Source organism: Siphateles boraxobius, unplaced genomic scaffold, assembly GCF_051911475.1.
Source record: "Siphateles boraxobius isolate OS27281-9 unplaced genomic scaffold, OSU_SipBor_1 6, whole genome shotgun sequence".
Lineage (NCBI taxonomy): Eukaryota > Metazoa > Chordata > Actinopteri > Cypriniformes > Leuciscidae > Siphateles > Siphateles boraxobius.
The window spans coordinates 7,017,789-7,042,662 of record NW_027509186.1 but is presented as its reverse complement, the minus strand read 5'-3'; the positions used below and the strand labels follow the sequence as shown (position 1 = coordinate 7,042,662).

Genomic DNA, 24,874 nt, shown 5'->3' with positions numbered 1-24,874 from the left:
AGTAGTATTTAGTGGGTACTATTAGCCAAATTTGATGACTCTAGATGTTACAATGTATGGATAACTTAGTACTGCAGTGCTTACTTTAGTTCTTCTGTGCATATAACCATATGAACAACGTTATCTTAAATATTGTTATTTCTATTTCATTTAGAACCACTACTGTTTAACTGAGGCTGCAAATTACCACCCATTAAAGAGATATACGTCTCTGACCGGACGTCTTGTGACTGCTCATTTTCCACCAGAATATTAGATAGTCTTCATTATAAGTGGTCCTTCGAGCCGGATTAGGAGCTGTCACAAGTAAGATGCATCAGAGTGATCCTGATATCAGACCTGGATCTCCTGAGCCCACTGCCAGACCCCGGAGATCAGTGCGTCTACCTAGTTATCTATCAGACTTTGAGGTCACCAGATATCACCCAAGGCTACAGTCATGGGACAGAGCAGACACTTCTTCTCCTGAACTGAGTGAAGATTATGAGCCACCAGGAGCAGCCTCACTCAACATAGCTGCTACCTGCCATGAACACAGACCGAGTCCTCAGCCTTGGCAGCCAATAGAATGGAGCTCAATCAGGGAAGATGAACAGCAGCATAACATCTCCTCTCCTGAGTTGTCATCAGTAGTTTTAGCAGAGTTCCAGCAGCTTAAAAAAGAGAATGAGGAACTGCGGCATTTTACAAATGCACAAATGAGACTGTTAGAAAAAAGAAATGAGGCTCTAGAATCACAGATGAAACGGCTAGTGGGAAGCAACCAGCCCAGTCATCATTTAACAGGTATGTCCTCACCAATCCCACAGCCTCATCTTCATCCTCCACAAAGTGCCAAAGAAGCTAAGCCTGTACCCTTACCCCGATCAAAGCTGCCTAAAAAAGTGAATGATGGTGCAGATGATCAGGCCAGACATGACTTCCTTTCCGACTTAGATCAGAGGCTTAAAAGGCTTGAGATGACTTCACAGCAGACCTATTCCAGGTCTATCTCACCTCGACGGTCTTCCCCTCAGAGACCCTCACACCATAGCAGAACAGATGATAGCAGAGGTGTCAATCGTCTCACAGAGCAAAGTATCCCTTCCAGCCAAGAGAGCACTTACCGTGGACCAGCTCCCACCATTCCAAACTTTGTAAAGCCAGACCCAAGAGAGTTTTCTCGGTTACGAATCGCGTTGGAGAATATTTTACCAGCTGATGCCACCGAGAGATTCAAGTTTCAGATACTTGTCGACCACCTAAAATTGGAAGAAGCTCTGCTCATAGCAGATTCTTACGGCAATTCCTTGTATCCCTTTTCAGATACTATGGAAGCACTCAATCAGCAGTATGGACAACCCCACCAGCTGGCCCTTCAGAGAATAGCAGAACTTATGGATGCCCCTAACATCATCAGTGGAGATGTGAAAGCTTTCAGGATGTTTGCATTAAGAGTTCGCTCATTAGTTAGTATGCTTCAGCAGTTGGGCAAGAAGGGTTATGTTGAATTGGAGTGCGGATCCCACGTGTCAAGGTTATTGTGTTAGCTACCACATGATCTGCAGACAAGCTTCAGAAGGTTTATCTATCCCCACCGAGTATCTATCCCTACATTACTGGATTTCTCAGCCTGGCTAGAGTTCGAGTTGCAGGTTCAAGAAGATCATTCCAGGTTCTCTCTTCCCACGAGTAAGCCAGTAGCCATGAGCAGAAAGGGACAAATTAAGGATTCAAAACGTCCAACCAACCCAACAAGTATATTCCTTGGTACTGAGAAATGCACTGTCTTAAGATCCATGCCAGTGAAGGATACTGAGTCTAAGTCCAGAGAGAGAAATATCTTCTGTCCATATTGTGATGGACATGATCACTACTTGAATGGCTGTACTAGTTTCAGTCAGTTGAACAGAGATAAGAAAGTGAAACGGATTCAAACAAACAATCGCTGTTGGTGTTGTGGGCGAGGGCACCAAGCTGCAAAATGTAATCTCAGAACTCTTTGCAAAATCTGTAACTGCAGACACTTGTTGGTCCTACATGAGGTTAATATTCGACCCACCAAAAAGACAAATGATTCCCCTGATCCTGGACCCTCTGAGAGCTGCCTAGTGAACACCACCACAGAGACCTTGTACTTAGATCGACCCACTGGCAGCCGCCAAGTATTGTTAAAGCTTTGTAAGGTGCTCTTGAGAAATGGCGATCATTGCTTGGAAACTTCCGCCATACTAGATGATGGGTCCGAACGTACAATACTCCTTCACTCTGCAGTTCAACAGCTTAAGTTGATGGGTCAGCCTGAAGAACTAGTTTTACGTACAGTACGTCAAGACAGCCACAATCTACAAGGGGCTGCTGTGGCTTTTACTGTCTCAAAAAAGTTCAAAGTCTGATTTTTTACAAAAATCTCCTCCGCCTGGCACAGAGCCAAAGTTTCCCTGTTGAAGTCAGCCATCTTAAGTCAGGTAAACCTTTACCCACGAGTAGCCGTCTCTTGTGCCTTGCTCCGGAATATGATAGTGATATGCAGCTCCTTAGGGTTGGTGGTCGCCTCAGAAGGACAGAACAATTAGAGGAATTTGCAATTCACCCTATCATTCTTGACTCTAGACATCCCCTGAGCAAGTTGATCATTCAAGATTTTGAACCATCAAAATGGATGGTGCAAAATTGCACCATCCAGGAGCAGAACGTGTATTCGCAGAAGTGCGACGTAAATACTGGATCTTTAAGGACAGGGAAGTTATTCGGCAACTTCAAAGATCTTGTTTAGGCTGTAAAACGTTGAGAGGTAAGTCAAGCACTCAGAAGATGGCTGACCTTCCCCCATCACGACTGCGCTTATTGCAACCTACCTTCTACTCAACGGGGTAGATTGCTTTGGACCCTACTTCGTTAAAATTGGACGGAGGAATGAGAAACGATGGGGGCTTATATTTGGGTGTCTGACAACACAAGCTGTGTATTTAGACATCCTCAGCAACATAGACACGGACTCATTCTTAATGGCCTTCAGACGATTCATCTCCCGTAGGGGGAAGGCATTTGAGATCATCTCAGATCATGGAACGAATTTTCGGGGTGGTGATCGAGAGTTACAAAAAGCTTTTTCTGCACTTCACCCAACATTAAAAGAGCAGTTAGCCAGCCAACATATTCGATTCAAGTTCAATCCCCCTGGTGCTCCACAATTTGGAGGCTGTTGGGAAAGGGAAATTCGATCCCTTAAAACTGCCCTCTGTGCTACTATAGGAGATCAGATTGTGACCGAGGAAATCCTACGAACTGTACTTGTTGAGATTGAGGGCATTCTCAATTCTAAACCCCTCGATTATACCTCGTCTGATGTAGCTGACTTGGACCCAATCACTCCTAATATGTTGCTTATGGGGCGGCTGGACTCATCCTTACCCCAATTGGTGTATCCACAATCAGAGATGTTGAGTAGAAGACGGTGGAGGCATAGTCAGATTATGGCAGACCACTTCTGGAAACATTTCATCCGCAATTACCTACCAGGACTCCAGTCACGCCAAAAATGGCACAGAGAGTCAGGAAACTTAACACCTGGAACTATTGTCATGATAGTTGACCAGCCGCTCCCTCAGGCTCTGTGGCCAGTTGGACAAGTTACTAAAGTTTTCCCTGGAGAAGATGGTAGAGTCAGGGTGGCCGAGGTTGACGTAAAGAACAAAATCTACCTTCGCCCAATTTCCCGTCTAATCAGCCTCCCTAATCTGCCAGACTGATTACCCTTACTATTGTGCCCAAATTACAATTGCCTTTTTTAAGGTACACATTTACAGAGCAAATGTGGGGGCGGCTGTTGAAAAGGCTCTCCAATCTGTACTAGATGTATAAAAGAGACACTAATGCCCCCTTGTGGCTAGACGAATATTAGGTTAAGAGATTGAAGACGTGCATTAACGAAGCAGTTTAGTCATTGGGGCGTGGTCTATAGCGCATACAACGAGAAAGTTTGATGGAGTTATGCTGCTTGTTTTGATCGGTTTGACAGAGTGCGTTCATATACCAGTGAGTAATCTTTGTTCAGTTATTGATTGCCTCTTGCGAGTTGTATTTCAAGTATTACTATTTTGATGTTAAACCGGTAATTTGATATCTTTTGATGTTACGACGCATGCATTTGTTTATTGCATCGGGTAGATTATCTGAGGTAAATACATGAAGGTACGCGAAGGATTTTCTGTCCATTTGCCATCTGGGAGCGCTAGATGAGATCCAGCTCATGGACCTGTTTTGGAACGGGCTGGATTATAAGATCGCTCGATGGATGCCGAGGGATCTTACTGAATGGACTCTTGACCGGTATATTGCTCAGGCTTGCTCCTTGGATGATCTCCTCTCGATTACGGGCTTGTTCAACTCGACACCTCCCGGGCTCTCGTCGCCTCTCGTAAGCCCAACCGAGGCCGCGCTTCACGTGAGCCTCGACGAGCATGCATTTCACGTGAGCCTCGACGAGCATGCATTTCACGTGAGCCTCGACGAGCATGCATTTCACGTGAGCCCCGACGAGCATGCATTTCACGTGAGCCCCGACGAGCCCGCACTTCTCGTCTGCCCCGCCGAGCCTGCGCCTCATCTGAGCCCTGCCGAATCCAGTGAGTCAAGCGCCGAGTCAAGTGCATCGTCCAGTGACTCAAGTGCATTGTCCAGTGACTCAAGTGCATCATCCAGTGAGTCAAGTGCATCGTCCAGTGAGTCAAGTGCATCGTCCAGTGAGTCAAGTGCGTCTACTGAGTCAAGTGAGTCTACTGAGTCAAGTGAGTCTATTGAGTCAAGTGAGTCTACTGAGTCAAGTGAGTCTACTGAGTCAAGTGAGTCTACTGAGTCAAGTGAGTCTACTGAGTCAAGTGAGTCTACTGAGTCAAGTGAGTCTACTGAGTCAAGTGAGTCTACTGAGTCAAGTGAATCAAGTGCCGTGTCAAGTGAATCAACTGCCGAGTCAAGTACCGCCAAATCAATTGAGTCAAGTGCCGCCGATTCAAGTGAGTCAAGTGCCGCCGATTCAAGTGAGTCAAGTGCCGCCGAGTCTAGTGAGTCAAATGCCGCCGAGCCAAGTGAGTCAAGTGCCGCCGAGCCAAGTGAGTCAAGTGCCACCGAGTCTACCGAGTCAAGTGAGTCAACTGCCGAGTCAAGTGCCACCGAGTCAAGTGAGTCAAGTCCCGAGTCAAGTGAGTCGAGTTCCAAGTCAAGTGAGTCGAGTTCCAAGTCAAGTGAGTCGAGTTCCAAGTCAAGTGAGTCGAGTTCCAAGTCAAGTGAGTCGAGTTCCAAGTCAAGTGAGTCGAGTTCCAAGTCAAGTGAGTCGAGTTCCAAGTCAAGTGAGTCGAGTTCCAAGTCAAGTGAGTCAAGTTCCAAGTCAAGTGAGTCAAGTGAGTCAAGGTCCAAGTCAAGTGAGTCAAGTTCCAAGTCAAGTGAATCCAGCCAAGTGAAAGTTTCTAGCCCAGTGAAGCGCCGTCGCAGGAGGACTCGTTTTGCTCGCCAGGCTCCGGAGGGCGTTCCCAGATGCCTCGCCCTGCCGGCCCCGCCTCTGCGCCTCGCCCTGCCGGCCCCGCCTCTGCGCCTCGCCCTGCCGGCCCCGCCTCTGCGCCTCGCCCTGCCTGCGCCCTTCAAGCTCCGGGAGGGCTTTCCTGAACCCGTGGATTTCCCCAAGTATTTTTTGGGGGGGGGCCAAGGGTCCGGTGAGGAGACCATGAGGGCTGCGCCGCCATGGTCGTCTGCAGGGGCTTCACCTCCATGGCCGCCATCACGTCCTGCTCCGCCCTGGCCTTCGCCTCGTCCTGCTCCGCCCTGGCCTTCGCCTTGTCCTGCTCCGCCCTGGCCTTCGGTCCAGTCTGGTCCGCCCACGCTCTGCGGCCCAGGCCCGCCTTGCCTAGGTCTAGGTCCCGTTCCCCTGCATGGGCCTGGCCCCCCATCCCTCCCCCAAGACCGCCCTCCTGGACTTTTGTTTGTTTTATTGGGCTTCAGGAGCCGCCCTTAAGGGGGGGGTTATGTCACGATGTGGGTTTGTGTCCTGTCATGTTCTTTGGTTCCCTGTCTTGTTCATTAGTTTTCCCAGGTGTTTCTGATTTTCCCACGCCCCCTTGTTATCCTGTTAGCTCGTTTGTCCCTGATTATTTAAGCCCTGTGTTTCTGCCCTGTCTTTGTGAGTTGTTGTATGTTTCAGGATTAACGTGAGTGTGGGTCGTTCCCTGTGTAAAGTTTTCTTGTTCCACGTTCTGAGTCTCTGTTTAAGTTTATAGTTTGTTTAAATAAAGCGTGTGCACTGCGTTTGGATCCAGCCTCATATCTGCCTTCACCGCATCACGCTACAGATATTTCTATTTCATTTAGAACCACTACTGTTTAACTGAGGCTGCAAATTACTACCCATTAAAGAGATATACGTCTCTGACCGGACGTCTTGTGACTGCTCATTTTCCACCAGAATATTAGATAGTCTTCATTATACAAGTACTTTTGTGTTATTTTTACTCTTAAACTATTCTTTCTTTGTTCAAAATCCATTAAGCCCAAACCTCCCTTCCCCACTTCTCCTATTAATGTGTTGTATCTAATTCTTGCTGGCTTCCCTTCCCATAAAAAATCTAAAAAACATTTTTTCTGCCCACAATGGCATGGATGACACATATAAAACATACCCTAATTTAGAAACCATTAAAACATTCATAATTAAAACCTTCCCTTTCAAAGTTAAAGTTCTCAGTTTCCAAAAGTTCATCCTCCTTTCAATACCCCCTAATAATTCCTCCCACATTGTTCCTCCCACATTGTTTCTCCTACCTTCTTTTCATCTATTCCCATTAAAACCCCTAAAATCTTCATTTCTTTTGTTTCCTTAAAAGTAAAACTATTTGTTAAATCTTCTGCCCCTTCAAATCTCATATACACTGTTTTTTCTGCATTTACTTTTGCTCCTGATCCCTTACAAAACACGTCTACGATTCTCATTGCTTTTTTAACACTCTCTAGATCCTTTACTATCACTGTAGTATCATCCGCATATTGAAATATTTTGTTTTCTTCTCCCTCAACACCTATGCCATTAATTCCCTCTTCTTGTTTTATGGCCAGGCCTAGTGGTTCAGAAACTAACGAATATAAAAGAGCTGAAAGTGGACATCCTTGCCTTATGGATCTAGTAACTTTAAAACACTGTGTTAAAAAGCCATTACATTTAATTTTTGTTATTGCTCCTTTGTATAAAATTCTTATCCATTTAAATTCCCTTAAAATCCATTTAAAATCCATTAAAATTCCCTCCAAAACCAAATTTTTTTTAAATGTCAAATAAAAATTTGTGTTCTACTCTGTCAAACGCTTTCTCAAAATCCAAACTAATTATGTACCTTTTTTGTTCTTTTTATGCATGTATCTTATTGTATCTTTTATACTTAATGTTGTGTCTGCTATGTCTCTTCTTTTCACTCCGTACGCTTGGTTGGTATTAATTATACTCGGCATTACTTCCTTCAATCTGTTGGCTAAAATTTTCGATAAAATCTTTAAGTCGGTATTCAACATCGTAATCGGTCTGTAGTTCTTCAAATCTATCTTCTCTCCTTTTCGCTTGTATATCAATTTCATTAAACCCATTTCCCATTCTTTCATTCAGTTCTCCTTTCTTAAAAATATCTAAATATACTTCTTTTAAAATGCTAGTTATAAAATCTTTTAAAACTATATAAAATTCATTCCCCAAACCATCTATACCCGGACTTTTCTTTTTGTTTAATTCACTTATTGCTCTTTTTATCTCTTCGTCTCTTATCTCTTCATCACACTCTTTTTTGTCTAGTTCTCCAACGGTTGTTTTTATTTGTTTCAGTAACTCCTGTTCTCTTCTTCTGTCACTCCCTCTGCACTAAACAAATTCTCATAGTATGCTTTTATTTACTTTAGTATTTCCTCGTTTGTTTCCACAAACACTCCATCATTTCCTCTAATTTCTTTTATCATTTTCTCTTTCCCTCTACTTTTTTCTAGATCAAAGAAAAACTTTGTACATTTTTCGCCCTCCACCGTATATTTTGCCTTACTTCTTAGTCTTGCTCCTTCATATTTCTCCTCTTCCATTTCTTTCAAATTACCCTCTAATTCTTTTATTTTTTGTATATCTTTCTCATTCTCATTTAATTCTTTTTTCAAATTTTCTCTTAATTCTCTCTCCGCATTTCTCTTACTTTTCTGTATTAACTTGCAGTACTTCATAGTACATTTTTTAACTAGATATTTTGTGTTTTCCCACCATATTCTTTTATCCTCAATATACATTTTGTTCTCCTTTTCAGTTTCAATAATCTCTTTAACATTTAAAATATAATCTTCATTTTTTAAAATCTCTGTGTTTAAAACCCATACTCCCGGCCCTCTTTTCACAGAACTCCAGTCTATTTGCATAAAAATTGGTTTATGATCGCTTAGACTTGTTTCTTCGTATTTAATACTACTGATAAAATCCTCAATGTTCCTTGTACATAATATAAATCAAATCTTGTTTTGCACAAAATTCCCCACTAATTGTCTTCTTGAATATTCTCTCGTTTTTTCATTTCTTTCTCTCCATACATCGATCATATTATTTTCTTCCATTAAAAGCTTCAACTCTTTTCTTCCTTTGTCACTTTTAAAAACCATTCTCTCATCCATTTCTAATTTTCTAAAAACAGTAAAAATCACCCATCATTATAACTTCTTTATAGAAAACGCTAAAAAACTCTTTCTTTTCATTCTCTTCCGTTTGCGCATGAACGTTAACCACAACTACTACTTTCCCCTCAAAATCCATTTCTACTGCCATACATTTCCCTTCTTTATCATTGTATATTGTTTTACCTTTTACACCTCTGTTTTCTTTTATTAAAACCGCTACACCTCTGCCCTGCCTATCATCCCCATTATTATATAAAATCTCTCTGTTCCATCTTTTTCTTATTTCAGTCATAAAACCTTCTCTCCAGTTACTCTCTTGTAATAAAATCACATCTTCATTCTTGAACATTTCTTTCATTTTCTCAAATTTTCTTACATCTAAAAGTCCTCTGGCATTAAAAGTAACACAACTAAAAGCCATTAAAAGAAAAACAAATAAATACCTAAAAAACATTAATCTTCATCTTCTCCCTCCAGGTCCTTTAACACTTCAAACCTATTTTTACTTTTATCTAAAACCTTTAAAATAGTCCTTTTTCTTGCGATACCAATATTTGGTTTTACCTTTACTAGTCTTCTTCTTAATTGTCCTTTCCCCTCTCTGTCTTTGTCCATCGTTGTATCTTCTTCACCTTCAGTCTCACTTTGATCCTTCTTTTCATGTCCATCTTTCTCCACGTCATCCAGGTAACTTATAAAACTGTCCGAAATGTCCATTACTGTCCATTGAGTGTCCTGCTCCATTGTTTGTTCTTTATCGTTCTCTTGTTGTCCTTCCTCTCTGATGCTCGCTGCTCCTTCCATTTCTTGTTGAAAGCTTTCTTCCGGTTGTCCTTCATCAGTTTGCCGTTCCTCCTCGTTGTTTCCTTCATGCACCTGTCCGTCCACCTGATTTTCCCTACCTCCTGTAAGGAACTCAGCTTTTTGGAAATATTAATAATCAATAATATCTTGTTATTATTAATTATAAATATTTGGGTCAGTTAATTGGATTAACTTGATGTGGCTGAATTAATATTACAATCAATTAATCAGTTCTTCCAACGAACTCTTTTGATTATTAATTTATTCTAAGAAAAGGGTATCTTCCATGGCCACCGAAGAATAATTATTTCTTCGCCTGTACAGTACTTTGAGCCAGTAGCAAAAACCGTGATCGTAAAGTGACTTGTATTGCAAACAAAACAGAACCAAATACATATTATGTACAAGTTTTATTAACTAAATATAGATATTTATATGAATATAAATAAACTAAACAACATACACACATGAATACATAAATAGGTTAGTGATAGGATGAAATTTGAAACCGGAAGAGGGTCTATGAGAAGAACCATCAGAATTTCATTTTCACATTTCATTGAATTGAATACTTGCATTTGTAATGGGAACAATTCTTGAAGTTGTTGAAAATTGAAGTCGTTGATGGTTCCGGCAGTGTCAAGTGGAAGTTGGTTGAGCGTTCTCTTTCTCCAGGAACGCATGGCTGGTTTGGGCAAGGCCTGGGACTCTGTTGAGGCCACGCCGAGCACCCAGGAGAAGTGAGGAAGTCGGAAGGATGGGTGATTGGAGTCGTTGTTGGTTGGAGTCTTTGTTCCAAAACTCTTGAGATTGTCCTTGGTTCTTTGTGAGAGAGTCATCTCTCTCCTGCCTGAGCCCATGTCTGGTTGGAATCGAGGCCTGCTGGGCCCTGGGGCCCCCGTGGAGGGGGAGGGGGCTCCCCAGTATCACCAGAACAGTGTTCCGGCTGGATGAAAGAACTAAGAGAGGGAGGTCACATGTGGACTGTCTCTAATAAGGCCTGGAGAAGATCCTCCCCTAAGGGTTGAACTCGACCAATCAGAAAGGGGACATGTCTGAGAGGGAAAGTGGCTCTTAGTTGATTTATGGATCTTTGTGTCTAGCAAGATTATACCTTCATTAATGCTAAAATAGCTATAACACATCCACACTGCATTCTAGAAGAAGGTGATGTACATCAAAGTGTGAGTCATTAAATGAGGATTAGTGAGGTAGGAGGCATTATACAGGTGAGGTTACATTGATCGTTAGTTTGTTGTATACCAGGATACATACCATAATATATACCTAATAGTACACGAGACAGTAAACCATTTACACTGTTTCTTTCACAGTTTTATGCATGTTCATTTATAGATCAGTTAGTCTATGATTAATGCAGTTAAGTCTGTTTTAAAGAGGGTTTCTGTTTCATAGTCTCTCTCTTGAGTATGTGGCCACATTCCTCGGAGGTCGTATAATCTCCTTGTCATGCCCTGTAACATGACACTGTTTCTGCCCTTGTGTTTGTTCATTTGGGCTGTGTGAGGAGTTTCATAAACCTTTGTATATAATGAATAATTAGTATGTGTCTGATTGGTCCATACCCTACAGATCCCCCCTCTCGATCGTTGTTGTCCCCCCTCAAGGACAACCACGAGCGAAGTTGGAAGTGCAGAGAGATCGGACACACACTTGTCATAGAAGGCTGGAAGGCCATGGTGGCCTCTGGTTGCTCGTGTCTTCTGGAGCGGTGGTCGTTCCACGGCTGGTGATGTGGACAGTAGCCAAGTCCAGGTCTCTGCAGCAGGTGTTGAGGCAGCAGGTGTTGGGACATTCTGAAGTTCATTAGTTTTGGGGCAGGTGTTTCCTTGTGGTTGCAGGAAGTGGTTAGGCCTCTATGTAGCATAGAGAGGTTTTCAAGCTGACATGGTGCTGGTGGCCGGAGGTCAGAAGGTGGTTGTTAGCCTCTCAGTCACGAGAGGTCTGAAGGATTGAAGTGTTGTTCTGTCCTTCTGGTGGTGCCGACGCAAGCTTGCCTAAGCTGGGGTGGGCAAGGAGTCTGAAGCTTGTACCTTACAGGACTCCTCGGGTGAGTCCTGTGCAGGGAGCTATTTTGCGTGTGTCAGCGGCTCCAGTAACTCTGAGGCAGGTGCGTCCAGCTGTCCTTGCGGAGCCTCAGATTGACACCTGTGTGAAGGGTATGGAAGAGGATGCTGTCGTTGACAGCCGTTGGTCTTCCTGTGGTGTTTGCAGGTTGAGGGTGCTGTCCTCCATGGCTTCTCCAAGGGGCTTGGCTGGTACCTGGGTTGTTGCCATGGTGACAGTTCTGTGCTGGTCCTGGGCATGCTCAGTCCAGCTGCATTGAATCTGTTTCGAACCTCAGTGTCTAGCTGGTCTGTAAGGCTTTGGGCACAGGTCCGCTCATTGTGGGACGCTGTGATCTATTATGTGAGGTTGTTTACCTTCTGTTTTATACCCATAAGGTGGGGTAAGGAGATGAGAATCTTGATCACCCCGGTGTGGCTGTAACTCTGGCTTGGGTCATGGGTCGTTTGTCCTCTTCTCTCATGGTGCAGTTCCGTTGGCTCCGGTGCCGTCGGATGTCAGCAGCCATGGGTGGAACAGTGTTCCTCGCGATGGCTTGTCAGTCTTTTCGTTCTCCTAACCGGTTAAGGTCAGGTTAAGCAGAGGATCTGCAACATTTTGGCACACCTGTGGTGAGAGACTAATGCATGACCCTAGAAAGTTCAGAGCCACGGTTTAATGGGTTCGCTAGATATGTAGCATAAAGCTAGGTATTTCATGTGTAGCTAGCTAGTGAAGTGTGTATTGTATCCTTATCATCTTAGCTGTGGATGTTAGGAGGCTAAGACTTGTGTGGTTCCGAGAGTATTTCCTGGAAAGGGCATAGCCGAGATGAAATAAATGACTTAAGATGGTTCTTATGACTAAAATATTTCTCTGGACTTAACTGGTTGTTCACTACGGCTTGACGAAGTGAAGAATAGGAGGAAAAAGGACAGCTTTCCTATTCAAATTATGCTTATTATCAATCCTCAGGACTATAGTTATGCCCTAGTAATCGTTGAAGTTACTTGTGTTGCAGGGTCATAAAAATTAGTGCACTTGTTGAAAATAAACAAAATCACAAATAAAGGTGTCTCTGGTTCCTTTCTGGGCCCTATGGGAAATGGAACCACATTTTAACAAGAGAAGAAATGGAAATAAATCATATACATGACAGAATAGACAAGTGAATAGCTGACTGCTATTATTATCAAAGTAAAATAAAAATAAAAAGGGCTTAAGTAAGTGATCAAAACAGCGGGAATGATCTGAAATTGAGAGTAATCAATAGCACTAGTGACTAACCTTTAGATTTGCCTGGACCAACACTCCATAGTGGGTCACAGCTGTTGCGTGTTTAAGACCACACCGTGTGTGTCCCTCCAAAGGTTTAGTCAACATGCTGATGAAAATTCTCATAACTATAAGAATTCTTCTCTAGCTACACAGCTTACATGTAATTAAACTTGGGTTTAATTGACAGGGCATCTGCAAATTTAGCCTACAGCGCTCAGCAAGGACTATGCCTAAACTAGTGAAGGTGAAATTCAGCTGAGAAGAATTGAAAGTAAGGAAAGAGAAAAATTAGAAACCCTAAATGGGGTTAAAGAAAGTATTTTAGAATACGTTGCGCTGTATACATAAAAGCTGTAATTAAGGCTTCAAGTAAATGATGCTAACCGCTAACTGTAGAAGTTATTATGTAGCTTAGCCTAAGCTGGATGGATGCTAGGTTAGCTTAGCTTAGCCTAAGCTGGATGGACGCTAGGTTAAGTTAGCTTAGCCACCTAGGCTGGTTTGTTTACAAGATGACGTCACGAGTTAGCACTTCCTGTGACAAGTCGTTGTCATGGGAACCAGTGCAAGTCAGAACAATTCAACAGTCCATGAAGAATGTATGCACATTTTAAATGAGTTATGCATGTTTAAACGGGTTAAAAGGGGGCGCCTATACTTTAAGTCTTTCAAGAACTTGATGTTACATTCAGTAAAATGCAAATGTGGTTTGGCATTTGCAAATTTTACTCATGGAACTCTTCTCTTTACTGTACGCAACTTATTCTATTTGTTTACAGAGTAAGGAAATAGATTTGCTGTAGGTCAAAGCTTGTCTAAGCCTATATAGTTACGTCCATCTCGTCCATAAATACTGACTTTTCAGAGAGTAAACAGTTTTGATCGCTAGGTAGCTCTCTGCTTGTAGATGCAGCCAAAATTTAGGTGAATTTACATCAACCTAACAATAATTTGTAAGGTCTTTACTTTGTAGAAAGGGGAGCATCACCCAAGTCTACGTGTATATAACACTGTACTGAGATTCCTTCGTCAGAAACAGATTAAGCAATACTGCAATTTGGATTCCTTCAACCAAAGCAGACTAATAAATACCGGTACAGTTTGCATGCCGCTGAGATGAGATTCCTTTGTCAAACAGACTTACGCTTTAATGCTGAAAAAAGACCCCTTTTTTTATTTTTATTATTATTATTTTAAGTAGAGATGTCAATTCCAGCTATCGTTTTATCTGCATTTAGACAAGCCAGCAGCTAGTGATCAAAATGTGTATCGCATATCATGTCCCGTTTGGATCGGAATGATCAAATAAGCACTTTTAGGATAACAGTAGTTACGAAGGGGCTCTAGGTCATGCTAGTTTTCCCAGCTTAGGTGGTTTGCTTACTATCTGGCATTAGGGTGACGAATGCCCTTATTTGTTTGTATTTCCTGTAACAAGTCATTGTCATGGAAACTAATGTGCAGCAGTGTATATTTCAACGGGTGGCACAATGTCTGTATGTTTCAAAAAGCAGTGAATAGTGTGTTGGCACGTGAGGCTTACACCTGCATTCAAGATTTTCTTTAAATCAGTAAAATTCAAATTTTACTAATGCAAACTCTAGCTTCCTTTTGAGCACACATTTCCATCTACTTTAAAAGTTTTATGTCCTATGCTGACTAGGAACTTTGTAGCAGAGTCGTGCATTGTGGTCATGTCGTGTGTCTTCTGGGTTTTGAAGTTCAGAGTCAAAAGGTTCTTGAAGCTGGTGTCTTCCTCCATCACAGGTTCGTTGCACGCTCCGAGGTAGCTCGCTTGATGTCTGTGGTAGTAGCACAGGGACTTTCAGGGTTACCCTGGTTGGTGTCTGGGACCGCGCCCAGTCTACATTCAGACTCTTAAGTCTGAGAATCCTGTTGTGATGGCTTGTAGCTGCTGGTAGTTAGACTGGATGTTTTCTGGCTGCCGAGCCAGAAAGCGTCGCAACTCTGGGCTGGATGTGATCCAGGTCAGATAGAGTCTAGCAAGCTCTGGTGTAAATGCAGGGATTTGTCTGGCCGTTCGGTTGAGGTCTTTGAGTGTCACTACAGGCGTCGTTTCAAGATTCTTCTGAATCAATCCTTTTCCTTCCACGGCTGCAGAAGCTTTAAGGAAATTGTCTGATGACATGTTAACCCTCTGGGGTCCTATGTGTTTTTGGGGTCCTGGAGCATTCTGACATGCTCTAACATTTGTGCTTTTTTCAGTTATTTATAAACATGTTAATGGCAAAGGTGTAAATTCACTCTATATAGCACAAACAGGGCTACCATAATATGTTAGCAAGATGTATGTACATGTTTGTATTTTTGAGAGAATATTGTTTATGCATGGTTATTGAAAAAACTAAAACTTAAAGTCTCTGAAATAAGGCCACAAAACACATACTAAATATGTGTCCACAAGACCTTTGACTAATGGATGTTCTCGCCTAGGATTTTTGCTTCAAAATGATCTGAAAATCATCCTTCCAAATCATTCACATAAAACAATACATTGATTTAAATTTCGTAAAACACTTTTTGTTTGGAAAGGCAATATGCAAAATGGGCGTGACTCATGTATAATGGTCTGATTCACACCTGTGAAGACAAAAGACCTGCTTAATGAGCCTGCATAATGAGCTTTTCACAGGTGTGTCACTGAGCCACAAGAAAGAATACAAGGACACAAGAAAAGAAATGTGTATATATACTACAAAATTGGTTCACAGTTGGAAACATCTATAAAAAAATAGTATTTTTCCACTTGTATTTTTGCTTGCAAATTGTATAATATCCAAGGTGAACATTTCTAGTAATTGTGTAGTTAATTCTCATACTGTATTTTCAGAAAGTTTTGGATATGTATCCTCTCCCCAAATTTGTCACTAATAAAACACAATACAAATAATTTGAAGAGAAGGCTTATATTGACCTTTTAAGATTTTGTTTACATCTACCTTGTAAATATATTATTTGCTATTTTATTAAAAAGGTTACAATTACAGCAACAATTAAAATAACAATATTTCAAGTGTAGCCTAATATTTCTTTGTAAAAACTAAAGTATACATTTTATCATACATATTTCAAAGTTAAGGATTCATTAGTTTGAATAAAGCCTACATTGGAACAAACACTATAATAGCATCCTAGTTGATGACTTTATTTTTGACAAAACAAACATAGCCTAATATATTTAACATTTGAGCAGAAATTGGTGAACAAAAGCTTATTCAATGTGGCAGTAGTCTATAGTTTAGGCTACAGTAAACAGTTAATAATCCATCCAAAAACTAGTCAACGAAATGTTGTCTTTCATATTTCTTCTGTAACATAGGCATATCGTTTGTTGTTTTTATGATAGCCTATATTAGGGCATATAAATATTAATATGCAGTTTAATACGTTGCTAATACAAAGACATTTTAACGTTATTTCAACATATTTCAGTCGATTTTCACTCATCTCAGTATAGCAATAGGGTTTGGTAAAAACTGTTCAGTTCATTCATTCACACACAGACGCGATTCATATTTAAACAGTCTTTTTGCGGTTTACATATACTATGATATCGCAATTAGAACACTAATAAAAAAACTTACTTCTCAGATGGATATTTCATATTTCTTTGTAAAAACTAAAGTATACATTTTATCATACATATTTCAAAGTTAAGGATTCATTAGTTTGAATAAAGCCTACATTGGAACAAACACTATAATAGCATCCTACTTGATGACTCTATTTTTGACAAAACAAACAAAGCCTAATATATAACATTTGAGCAGAAATTGGTGAACAAAAGCTTATTCGATGTGGCAGTAGCATATTTTACATTAAACAGTTAATAATCTATCCAAAACTAGTCAACAAAATGTTGTCTTTCATATTTCGTCTGTAACATAGGCATATCGTTTGTTGTTTTTATGAGCCTATATTAGGGCATAAATATTAATTTGCAGTTTAATACGTTGCTAATACAAAGACATTTTAACGTTATTTCAACATATTTCAGTCGATTTTCACTCATCTCAGTATAGTAATAGGGTTTGGTAAAAACTGTTCAGTTCATTCATTCACACACAGACGCGATTCATATTTAAACAGTCTTTTTGCGGTTTACATACACTATGATATCACGATTAGAACAATAATAATAAAGAACTTACTTATCAGATGGATCCGTTGCTCCTCGTAATGAAAAAAAACCAGCACATGTTCTGAGGTAAATGTCCCAGGATTAGTCCTCACACAGCCTCGCAAGAAGAAATAGTAGGCTACATTAATCTGATGATTACATTTGTTGTGTTTATGTTGCGTTTATGAGGGGCGTTGACACTTTGCATGTGTTGCTTCAGATCATTTGCGTTTGAATAGCGCGCGCTCTCCGTGGGCGTGTCACATTAGCAGAATAATGAGCTGAGAGAACGATAATGAGATCGGCTGACACCTCTCTCTTTTTTAATAGATTACATAAACAGAGAATATTTATTTTAGTTTTGAATTATATATTTTAAAAGTACAAACTTAAATGATTATAAAGATATTTTGCTCATGATTGTGTGAATAGTATTCGCTGAGCTTTGTTTAAGTTTAGAGACGTGCACCAGAAAAAAATTTAACGGAGACAGAGAGGCAGAAAGCACACCCTGTTTATTTTCTTCATTTTACAAAAGCACACGGTTTTGATGTTAATGTGAGTGTACACAAAAAAAGAAGACCCTCTATAGTTTATAATCATGTATTGATTTTATTTATATGACCAAAAATGACGGAGTATTTTAAGTCTATGTTGCTGCCATGTGGAAAAAAAACAGCAAAACGCGCCGGCGCGTTTCTCGACCCCAGAGAGTTAAGCAGAGGGGTTTGTCTCCCCCCCCCCCCCCCCCCCCCTTTTGTGCAGGGCTGGGGAAGCCTACGCTTCTGATGCGAAGTTCAGCAAGGTACATCTTTCTCGTGGGGTCCATTTGCAGTTGGTTGGACTGTTTCAGTTCTATTTGGACCACATCGAGCTGGTCTATAATGTTGCAGCATCGCTGAGTCAGTGTTGGGACTTCAGCTCTGGCTGCAAGCCGATGGCTTCAGCGTCTCTCTCTTTGAGTTCAACCAGTTCCTCTCTCGTCTGTTGGCAGGTGCTCAGCAGCTGTCAGAGCCGCTTGAAAACTGGTGATCTCTTTCAGTTGCTCCACGCTGTCAGGGTTTCTGCATCTGTCCTGTGCCTTCTCCCGTTAAGCAGGGTTCGTTCTCTGTGGAGTCCTGTGGCTGGCAGCGTTAGTTCATTTACCTCCTGTTTGAGGCCTGCGGGAGCATGGCCAAGGAGAAGATAATGCTGGTCAGCTCTTGGTGGCTCAGGCTGGGTGTCAGACGTCTGCTTTCGTTGTTGCCTAACTGTTCCTTCCTCTGCCGTGGCAGGTCGTTGCCTGCTTCAGGCTGAAGGATGTCCATGACACTGCTCTGCCGGGTCTTCAGGTGGTCCTGGTGGCAGGGCCGGGTGTCTGAGGCCTACTGGCACACTTGTGGGAACACGAGAGAGAAATGGCAAAGGCAAATGCAAGTTTCTACAGAGGTGGTGAGCTATCTGTGTGGGAGAATGGCTATGTGGAGCAGCTACAATTAAGTGTTGGTGAGCACACACAACAACAAAAAAAAGTTTTGAGTATCTTAGTTGACTGCTTTAAGCAGCATCGACTGATGACTGGGCTCTTACATGTCATAACCTATTACTCAAAAATGCTGATGGTTCTTCTCACATGTTGTGCTACGAGAGTAACAGATAGAGAAAAACCAAAATAAAACAATAGGATGAAACCAGAAAAGAAGAGGAAGAAAGGAGTGTTTTACCTATTTAGGTTTAGCTAGGAGACATAGGTAAACAGGAGTCACTTATGGGTTATGCTGCTGTTAGACTAAGCTACCAGGGACACATCAGACATCTCAAGGTCCAAAAGAAGAAGAAGAAACAATGGGAAGTGTTTCCAGTTCTGTCTGGGGCCTACTGTGCGTTTGTGTTTAGCCGTACTTCATGTATTTAGCTTGGTGCTAAGGAGCGAGGATGGGTAAAACACAGACAGGAAGTAGGATATTAATGACCTGTGTAACTCACTATGGAAACAACAGTCGCTAGATATTGTAATCCTATAGAGAGAGAGAAGATGAGGATAGTGACTAGTGATCTAAAATAAGGTAAAGGTAAAGTTAGAACGTCCTTATAGCTCTAAGAAAACTAATAGGAAAGGGAAGCGTATCAAGTAATTTAATTAAATTTCAAATTTAGTTAAGCCCTTTTTTTTTCTTTAGCTGAATATAAGAATTCAGGCTGAAACCAAAGTAAATAACTAAATTCAAATAAAATAAAATAAAATTATGTAAACATTGTGTGTTCTCATAGCTCTGGTAACTATGGGGGAACTTGAATAAGCAAATTGATTTAATTAAATTCCCAATTTAATTAAATTCAACTTAACTGAATAGGACGATTCAGGCTCAACAGGTGTAAATACACAAAATAAAAGAGGGGTAGATTTAAGTAAAAATAAAAGAAACACAAATAAAAACCCAAAGTATCTGGGTTTCAATCTGAAAGTGAAACCAAGAGGAAGGGGTCGAGAGAGAGAAAGAGAGAGAGAAGAGGGTGGTTTAACCCTCTTATGAGACGTGCTTCGTGAAGCTCTGACACCACGGTGAATCATTCGTCTCAAATCATTCGGAGTGTGTAATGTGTATCACTGCTAAGGTCACGTGATTTTATTAAACTGGGCTTCGTTACGCGTCATAGCTGTTTCGAAATTGTTTTAAATTTCAACGGTTCGTGAACCAGTGTGTATCTGGTCTCTATGTGATCTCGTATCACTTTATACATTCGTACACATTTAATGACGCGTTTGATAATGGGTCTGATTGACTTTCAAGTCAAGCTTTCATAAAACGAGCCCTACAGTTTACTAAGATATTGTGCCTCGAAAGACACCTCATATTAAACGATATTAGGTAGCTCGCGGATTGCCATTACCTGATTACACCTTTTGATAAAACCTTTGCGATTGGTTTGTAAAAGGTGTTCCGTTGATTTGAGTTTCCGCTACGCTTCCACTGTTTTGACCAGCAGGGGTCGCCAGCGAGGGCGCTTCAAACAAAGAATCATTTGTGACGCAGTTGACTCCTTTGATTCAAAGCCTCGAAGAGCTTTGACTCTCATTACTCGTGTTCAAATCACTCAGTTCAAATCATGCAAAATCTATAGTCTTTGGTTTAAGGTTACACTTTACGCTCTAACGTGTCTAAGTTTTTAGGCGGTGCTAAAACTATCACTCGAGGTAGAGGGTTTTACTTGTAAGTTAGGATTGAGGGAGCTATTGGCTACAACCGTCGCTTGTTTACACGAGGGTCTGTGAGATTGGTGCTGTTGTCAGAAAAACTAGATAGGAACGCCTGCTCGCGTTCCGGACGCAATGCCAACCAACAACACAGATCGTTCGGAGCAGCGATCGAGCTGTGCTGACAGTTTGCACTGAGTCTCTCGCTTAGACACGACGTTGCGTGTGAGTGACTCTTTTTAACAAATCAAAACAGCACCGTTCTTTCACAGACAATGGCACATTAATAGTAAGCTGATTGTTCTAATACGAATTCGACGCGATTGTTTCATATGAGCGCTTCAGCGGTTTAATATGAATACAATGACGTAACGCATAATAAGGCCTTAATCGGTGATTGAGGAACATCGCTCAGATCACATTCAAAAATGCTGAAAATGGAGATTTCTTCGTCCATATCAGGTTAATTTGTTCTGGTACCATTTATGCGTGCGGCTAATCTGAGATTTCTTTGTCAGAGAAGGCTTATGCTCGATTTATATCTGAAATTAGGCTTTCTTCGCTAATATCAGGAGTTTCTTATCGTACGATTTAAATATGCATTATAGCATTTGTGAACTTCCTGCCATTCGTAGGAAGGCATATTCAAGCTATAGTTTTGCTGATTTACCCAGAAACTTGTACGTGCATGTATGAGATGTTAATAAAAACTTATGGGACAACATATGATTGATTACTGTCTGCTTGCATACAATGTTTAATACGATGCCTGCATTCTCCACCATATATGTAAGGAACTCAGCTTTTTGGAAATATTAATAATCAATAATATCTTGTTATTATTAATTATAAATATTTGGGTCAGTTAATTGGATTAACTTGATGTGGCTGAATTAATATTACAATCAATTAATCAGTTCTTCCAACGAACTCTTTTGATTATTAATTTATTCTAAGAAAAGGCCACCATGGCCACCGAAGAATAATTATTTCTTCGCCTGTACAGTACTTTGAGCCAGTAGCAAAAACCATGATCGTAAAGTGACTTGTATTGCAAACAAAACAGAACCAAATACATATTATGTACAAGTTTTATTAACTAAATATAGATATTTATATGAATATAAATAAACTAAACAACATACACACATGAATGCATAAATAGGTTAGTGATAGGATGAAATTTGAAACCGGAAGAGGGTCTATGAGAAGAACCATCAGAATTTCATTTTCACATTTCATTGAATTGAATACTTGCATTTGTAATGGGAACAATTCTTGAAGTTGTTGAAAATTGAAGTCGTTGATGGTTCCGGCAGTGTCAAGTGGAAGTTGGTTGAGCGTTCTCTTTCTCCAGGAACGCATGGCTGGTTTGGACAAGGCCTGGGACTCTGTTGAGGCCACGCCGAGCACCCAGGAGAAGTGAGGAAGTCGGAAGGATGGGTGATTGGAGTCGTTGTTGGTTGGAGTCTTTGTTCCAAAACTCTTGAGATTGTCCTTGGTTCTTTGTGAGAGAGTCATCTCTCTCCTGCCTGAGCCCATGTCTGGTTGGAATCGAGGCCTGCTGGGCCCTGGGGCCCCTGTGGAGGGGGAGGGGGCTCCCCAGTATCACCAGAACAGTGTTCCGGCTGGATGAAAGAACTAAGAGAGGGAGGTCACATGTGGACTGTCTCTAATAAGGCCTGGAGAAGATCCTCCCCTAAGGGTTGAACTCGACCAAACAGAAAGGGGACATGTCTGAGAGGGAAAGTGGCTCTTAGTTGATTTATGGATCTTTGTGTCTAGCAAGATTATACCTTCATTAATGCTAAAATAGCTATAACACATCCACACTGCATTCTAGAAGAAGGTGATGTACATCAAAGTGTGAGTCATTAAATGAGGATTAGTGAGGTAGGAGGCATTATACAGGTGAGGTTATATTGATCGTTAGTTTGTTGTATACCAGGATACATACCATAATATATACCTTATAGTACACGAGACAGTAAACCATTTACACTGTTTCTTTCACAGTTTTATGCATGTTCATTTATAGATCAGTTAGTCTATGATTAATGCAGTTAAGTCTGTTTTAAAGAGGGTTTCTGTTTCATAGTCTCTCTCTTGAGTATGTGGCCACATTCCTCGGAGGTCGTAAAATCTCCTTGTCATGCCCTGTAACATGACACTGTTTCTGCCCTTGTGTTTGTTCATTTGGGCTGTGTGAGGAGTTTCATAAACCTTTGTATATAATGGATAATTAGTATGTGTCTGATTGGTCCATACCCTACACTCCCTAGCACTTGAATTCAGGGCAGTCTTTCAGTAAATGTTCTGGGCTCGTGCACAGCCGACAGGTTTTAACCTGGTGACTGTGCACGACCCTAAAATACTGTGGCCCTTCCGCTGTTTCCAGCTTTGTGCTGTACGGTAGCGACGCTACCTCTTTGGGGAACCTCACCTTTAGGAACCTTGTTCCGTCCTCTATGTCAGTGCCCGGAAAACATCATCTTTTTATTTTCGAGATGGGAGTAACTCCCCATCCTTCCAATTTATCTAAAACATCATCATCAAGATAGACGGGCAGGTGCATGAAGGAAACAACATAGTCTCTGTTTTGCAGATTTTTCACTTCACATTTCACTCCTTTTATTACCAGTCCATCAGTCAGTTTGTCACACATTTCTTCTTTTTCCATTGTCAGTTCATATTCCTCTCCTTGTCTTAGTCTTAGCGCTAAAATTTCCCACATAATGTCCACGTAATTCCGTCACAGCTTTAATAATATCCTCCGCTTTTACCTCAATCACGTTTTCCACATTCACAATCACTGTAGCCTCTTTTAAATATTTCCTTTCGTTGATTTTCTCACTCACATCTCTGGTGTTTCCATTTCTCACTCGTGGTCGATTATCCAGTCCATTGTCGTTTGCCATGCGTTTTTCTCCTGCCAGTCCATTGTCGTTTGCCTTTCGTGTTCCTCCAGCCAGTCCATTGCCGTTTGCCTTGCGTGTTCCTCCAACCAGTCCAGTGTCGTTTGCCGTTAATCCGTCCATGCTTGAAAAAAAAAGCAAATAACCACCCTCCAGCCAGCTAAAAGCTGCTGTTAGGTGGTTTGAAAAAACAAAAAAAGCGGGAAAAAAACTAAGTAACAAAACTCGAAAAAACAAACACAAATGGAAAAACAAAAATGGGGGAGAGCCTTCCTCTCCAACTGCAGCCAACTCACTTCCTGGATCGTACCAACTAGATCGGGCGTGCCCAAGGTGGAATGGCCGTAAGCGAAAACTGCTGCCAAAATTGGGCTATTTAAAAGGTTAGACCATTAGTGAAGGAAACTTTTCATAAAAAAAGCTTACAACACCTAGTATTCCCATGCGGTCTCCCATCCAAGTACCAACCAGGCCTTATTTAAAAGGTTAGACCATTAGTGAAGAAAACTAAGAAGAACTTTTGAAAAAACTCAAACTCTTTCATGCTTTCTAAAGAATCTCAGAGGCTTTTTAAGGCTTTTTGATGAAGCTCAGGGACCCCTTTTTTTATTTTATTTTTTTAAAGCTTTCAGCACCTGGTATTCCCAGGCGGTCTCCCATCCAAGTACTAACCAGGCCCACCCCGCTTAGCTTCCGAGATCAGACGAGATCGGGCGTGCCCAAGGTGGTATGGCCGTAAGCGAAAACTTCTGCCAAAATTGGGCTATTTGAAAGGTTAGACCATTAGTGAAGAAAACTAAGAAGAACTTTTGAAAAAACTCAAACTCTTTCATGCTTTCTGAAGAATCTCAGAGACTTTTTAAGGCTTTTTGAAGAAGCTCAGGGACTCTTTTTTTTTTTCATAAAAAAGCTTACAACACCTAGTATTCCCATGCGGTCTCCCATCCAAGTACTAACCAGGCCTTATTTAAAAGGTTAGACCATTAGTGAAGAAAACTAAGAAGAACTTTTGAAAAAACTCAAACTCTTTCATGCGTTCTGAAGAATCTCAGAGACTTTTTAAGGCTTTTTGAAGAAGCTCAGGGACTCTTTTTTTTTTTTTCATAAAACAGCTTACAACACCTAGTATTCCCATGCGGTCTCCCATCCAAGTACTAACCAGGCCCGACCCTGCTTAGCTTCCGAGATCAGACGAGATCGGGCGTGCCTTTTTTTTTATTTTATTTTTTATTGAAATTTTTCCAAATACAAAAAGTACATCATTACTTTCATCACTTTCAATACATCATTTTACAATTCAAGTACTCAGTACAATATACTTAAACTTAAAATGCTGTTAAAAAAATAAAATAATTATTAAATAAAATTCAATTTTAAAGTAAAAGTAAAACTTAAAAATCCAAATCACGTCCAGGTACATTCCATTCTAAATCTTTTAAAACTTTAGAAATCCTTGGAGTAAAAATGACATAAAAGCTTTGCAACATGTTTTCATACTTAAAATACCGATACAGTCCTTCAATAAATCTTTCTGTTTTCTTTTTAAAAACATTCCAAACATCAAGCACCACTTTTTCTTTTTTGGCCACATTTCTTCTTTCCCATACTGCATTTTTTATCAACATTACTAACAGGTTCACAAACTTTTTACTTTGACAATTTCCCTCCCATCCAAACATCACTATCCTCTTCCATTCTATTACCTCTTCACCCCAGTCCTCAATTAATTCTTTTATCATCTTTTTGCATTTTCTGTAAAAGCCCTCCAACTCTTTACAGTATAAAAACAAGTGTAAAATTCCTTCGTCTTCGTCTTTGCATATTTTACATGTTGCA

General features: G+C 40.9%; 1 non-coding gene across 1 annotated transcript; it reads right to left on the bottom strand.

Moving 5' to 3' along the window:
* Positions 1-23,661: 23,661 nt before the first annotated feature.
* On the bottom strand, positions 23,662-23,779 carry LOC143716774 (5S ribosomal RNA). Its single transcript, XR_013196235.1, has one exon. It is a non-coding gene; the product is annotated as a 5S ribosomal RNA (ribosomal RNA).
* Positions 23,780-24,874: the final 1,095 nt, after the last annotated feature.